Genomic DNA, 5,500 nt, shown 5'->3' on the forward strand with positions numbered 1-5,500 from the left:
TGCTTTGGCTCCGTGTACAGCAGATTCAATATGTTTCATGTTGAAATAAATCATTTTCCCCATCCATCTTTAGGATAGAGATAGATTCAGAGTCTTCCCCAATGTCAATACTGTAACACTGTTTAAGATGATTGTTTCTTTGCAAATGCAATAACACAAGGAGAACATTTGCATTCACATTAATATTTTAATGGAACCAGATGTTTGTGTATTGGGCGTGATTCTGGAATGCAGGGAGATCAACACCTGTTGCAATAAAAATATTTAGGACTGAATAGAGCTGGTTGCTCAGTAGCTCAAGCGGTTTACCATCAATGGGAAGGTTACAAGTTCAAGTCACTTGGCTGAACTGTCACTTGATCATACTTGCTGAGTTGGTTTCATTGGTTTTCAGCTTAGCTTGCAGGATGGAGTACCACAGTGTTCTGTCTCGAAGTAAAATGATATATGTCACACGCTCTCTGTTGGCAGTTGTAAAATGGCATTGATGGGAACCATGGAATTGTTCATGTACCCTGGCTGCAGGAGGTTATTGATGAAATGAGTAAGGATTCATAAATGGAAAATTGCTGTACAAAATACAGATTAGCTGCTAATAGCTGCTTGGATCCATACTTTTCATTGACACATCATAACAGTTTTGTAACATTGCTACACCGTTCACTGACACAACATCACGTGTCTCTATCTAAAGTTTTGTAACATTGGAACAATAAATGAAATACCATCCCCAACACTGGTAAAATTCCGAGATTTTGACTTACTCGGTCACTATAAATCTTAAATGAGTAGAATTGTGGAAAAAGAGTGCCAGGGTGCATGCAATATAAATGGAAGTAGTCTTATTCAGTTAGGCATTATGCTGATTAAGGAGTTGGCATTATAGGGCAGAATCTTATCACCTTAGCCCTTGCCACATTTTAAAGTTTGGAACCCAACTCCCTGCACCACGCACCCTACCGTTGCTATTTACCAGAGCAAACAAATTAACTATCTCCAGGCACTCCAACTGATTAGGAAGAGAGCGTGGGATGATGTGGAATGACTTCTATTCAAAGGGACCACAGCATGTTTCAGAAAAGTTCACCAGCACCATTTTTCAGGCTCCAACAATCACAGGGATAGAGAGGAGACCAGGAAGAGGCTAAACTGGAATTCCTGCTGTGGGATCTGAGAGTTGCAGTGAGGTGAGATCTCCCAAGGCTGGGAGGAAGAGGAAAATCTCTCCAGCCAAGCAGGCGTGCCTAGAAGGGGCTATGGAAGTCAGTAGCAGGAGTGTGCTCCTTCCAACCTGGAGGTAGTGCAGCAAAAGTATAGAGGACTCAGGGCGGCATGACAGGTAAGTATCATAACAATTTCAGGTGCCAAGCCTCACAATTGACTTGCTCAGCATTCTCCTATGCAACATGCCTCATGCCTCATGTCAACATACATTGCAGCTGCACCCATTCCTCTTCCTGAAGGCATCTCATATCCCTATCTGAACAGTCAATACTCACACTCACCCTCAACCTATTGACTCTTGCATGCATGCCTCATGGTCACCCTCCACAAATAGTGAACTTCCCTCCTCTGCACACAAGTAATCATGACCACTCATACTTCTCTGATTTCTTCTCTTGCAGGAGAGAGCACACAACTTGATGAGATGGGCAGGCCTGTGGCATGAGGTTGGCTCTCCAGTGACCTCCACCTTGTCGGGCATTAATTGGCAATGTATGCCCACCTGGTTCACTAGGAAGGAGGTTTTATTGCAGGAGGCTTCAGATGTCAGCAGCAACCTGCTTTGAGAGTCTGAGCCTCCTGAAGCACTGATGCTCAGATAAGTTGAGAGAACTGAGTATTATTTAAATGGTGATAGATTGGGAAATGTTGATGTACAAAGGGACCTGGGTGTCCTTGTACACCAATCACTGAAAGCAAGCATGCAGGTGCAGCAAGCAGTTAAGAAGGCAAATGGCATGTTGGCCTTCATTGCAAGAGAACTTGAGTACAGGAGCAAGGATGTCTTAGTTCAGCTGTGCAGGGCCTTGGTGAGACCACACCTGGAGCATTGTGTGCAGTTTTGGCCTCCTTACCTAAGAAAGGATATACTTGCCATAGAGGGAGTGCAGCAAAGGTTCACCGGGCTGATTCCTGGGATGGCAGGATTGTCATATGAGGACAGATTAGCAGACTAGGCCTGTATTCTCCGGAGTTTAGAAGAATGAGAAGGGATCTCATTGAAGCATATAAAATTCTGACAGGGCTGGACAGACTGGATAAAGGGATGATATTTCCTCTGGCTGGGAGGTCTGGAACAAGGGGCCACAATCTAAGGCGTTATGACATGGCAGATGATGTGTGCCAGGCAGACCAAATCCACAAAGGAAATTTGGCCACACTGTTATAACGGATTTTCAATTTGCATTTATTACGAGAGGATGTGTGCACTGAATTCAGAAGTAATGTGTCCACTATACATAAGAGATTTTTAAAAATTAAATTAAAATATTTATTAACAAAAGAAAAGGTTTCAAGCACATACATAAGACTACAATTACTTAATACTATAACAAATTCTAAACTTCCTAATTAACCAGACTCTAAATTATATACCCCCTTTAAGGCAACGGTCCAAAATAGATTTTACATTTAAAAAGCAAGCCAGCAAGTTACCACAGTACCTGGTTGACAGCGGAATTCCAAAATCTTGTCTCCAACTTTAGTTACTGGACACATCAGACTTATTCACAAATGGCTGGAGGCTTCCCGAAGGCTGATTCACACACTCCTGTTAAATCTTACATGGCCCCCAATATAGCCTTTCATTCCCCTTCATATATGTTTCTCTCTCTTTAATCTGTAAATTCCATTGTTCAATATGTCTTTGGAAATGTACTTTTCCCATAATATTAAAGCTTTCATGTTGTCAATATTGTCAGTAACCTTTGGGAAAAATAAACACACTGCTTGGCCTTGCTTATCTGGCTAGTTGTAAACATCCTAACATCCCTTTGAAATCCAAACAACTCCTTCATTGCCTTAATTAGCCAAGGCATAGAATACAAGAGCAAGGAGGTTATGATGGAACTGAATAAATCGCTGATTAGGCCACAACTTGAGCACTGCATGCAGCCCTGGCCACCACGTCATAGGAAGGATGTGATTGCACTGGAGAGGGTGCAGAGGAGATTCACCAGGATGTGCCTGGGCTGGAGGGTCTGAGCTATGAGGAAAGATTGGATAGGCTGGAGTTATTTTCCTTGGAGCAGCGAAGGTTGAAAGAGGACCTGATAGAGGTGTATAAGATTATGAGGGGCATAGATAGGGTGGATAGGAAGGCACTTTTTCCATCAGTAGAGGGGTCATTAACCAGGGGGCATAGATTTAAGGTAAGAGGTAGAAGGTTAAGAGGGGAGTTGAGGAGAAATTTTTTCACCCAGAGGGTGGTGGGAGTCTGGGACTCACTACCTGAAAGGGTGGTTGAGTCAGAAACTCTTGTAACGTTTAAGAAGTATTTAGGTATTCACTTGTGTTGCCATATCCTCCAGGGCTATGGGCCAAGTGCTGGAAAATGGGATTAGTGTAGTCAGATCTTTGTTGACTGGCGTGGACATGATGGGTCAAATGGCCTGCTTCTGTGCTGTAGACGTCTATGAGTCTCTGTTCACTTATCTAAAAATGCAAATTTCCTTCACACCTTATAGGCTAAGACAGCATCCATGTTTACTTATTAGCATTTCAAGTACTCTTCTATACCTAATTTCTTTTGATAATTTCAAGCTTGCAGTCTCCCTGACTCCAAATGCAATTAAACCACACAGACAGAACCATCTACACTCACACCCATAAACCTAATGACAATAAACCAGAATAATATTATGAAAATTATTATACTTCCATAACACAGGATGTGGGGTAGAACATTTAGAACTGAGATGAGGAGAAACTTCTTCACTTAGAGGGTGGTGAACCTGTGGAATTCTCTGTGGAGGCTAAGTCACTGGATATATTTAAGAAGGAAATAGATAGATTTCTGGACTCTAAAGGCGCCAGTGAGTATAGGGAAAGCACAGGGGTACAGCGTTGAGATAGAGGATCAGCCATGATCATGTTGAATGGCAGAGCAGGCTTGGAGAGCCAAATGACATAGTCCTGCTCCTATTTTCTATGTTTCTACGGGTAGAATTTTGCCCTTGTCGGACGGGCTTGGTGGGGGCGGGCAGGGGCGGCCGGGAAGCCGACTGTCGCCCGCGATCGGGCTGCCACCATGATTTCACATTGGCTGGCCGATTAAGGCCCGCCCAGCGTGAAACGCATGCTGCAGCGCTCAGTGCTGCCTGTGTGGGGAGGTGGGAGGAGGGCAAGCGTGCAAGCTTGTGCATAAGCTGCCTGAGGGAGATGGAGCTTTGAAAATGAAAAATAAAGTATTGTAAAATGTTAAAAAAACATGTCCCCTCGTGTGACCCTGTTACATGAGCAGGGACATGTTATTAATAAAATGCTTAAATGTTTATTTTTATTTTTAATTGCTATTGGAAACCTCGTCCCGCCTGTGGATGAGGTTTCCTAAAAGATGCAAAGGCCATTTGGCCTTTTTGCCTGCCCGCCAACTATAAAGTTGGACAGGCAGCGAAAAATTTCATTTAATTGGGACTTTAATGACCTTAATAGGCTTGCTATTTGCTGGCAGGCGCGCTGCCAATTCCCGGGTGCACCCACCGACCGAAATATCGCACCAGCGCGTGATGACGTCGGGACGCTCGCCCGACGTCATCGCGCGTCAATTTACGCTCGTTCGGGTCAGGCCCATGCCCACCTGACGAGGTAAAAATTCTGGCCTACATTTCTGCGTGTAGTTCTGGTGTTGGGAATCATGTCTCCTTGCAACTGGGTCTCAGTGTCCATTCAATGCAGCTGAAGAGAAGACACCTGCTGCTGCAGCTGGCATTGCTCTTGCTGCCACTGGAGCAGTTAGTGACAGTATGGACTCTGTTCTTGAACCTCAGCGGATGCAGAAGGTGCTGCTGCATAAGCTGTCGTGTTGAAGGCTGGCAGCAGGGAAGTAAACTTAGAGCGCAGTGAAGTGCTAAACAGGTGAAGTACCTTTCAAACAGTTGGCAATCACCTGTCAAGCAGTGAAAGCACTCTCTGAAAGAAGAAGTGTTTTGAACAGCATTCTCTGAATGGCCATAGCTGGACCTCTTCAGTGTAACTGATCAAAGCTTTTTCAAGCTTGTCAGTTTCACTGAAGAAACTCATCCTGAAGTGCACTTGCCTTAGTGACTCTGGTGAATTGCTGATGGATCTGGAAACACGTTCCATGGTGTGGAAATTCAGGATTCAATGTTAAAACAGATAATAATTGATTTCTTAACAATCTCAACCACCTCTTAATTATTTCAGGGCCCTGAGAACATTCCGGCAATAGTACTGAAGACTTGTGCTCCAGAACTTGACGCACCACTAGCCAAGCTGTTCCAGTACAGCTACAACGTTGGCATTTATGCAGCAATGT

The sequence above is a fragment of the Cetorhinus maximus genome, chromosome 14 (assembly GCF_964194155.1).
Source record: "Cetorhinus maximus chromosome 14, sCetMax3.hap1.1, whole genome shotgun sequence".
NCBI classification, from domain to species: Eukaryota; Metazoa; Chordata; class Chondrichthyes; order Lamniformes; family Cetorhinidae; genus Cetorhinus; species Cetorhinus maximus.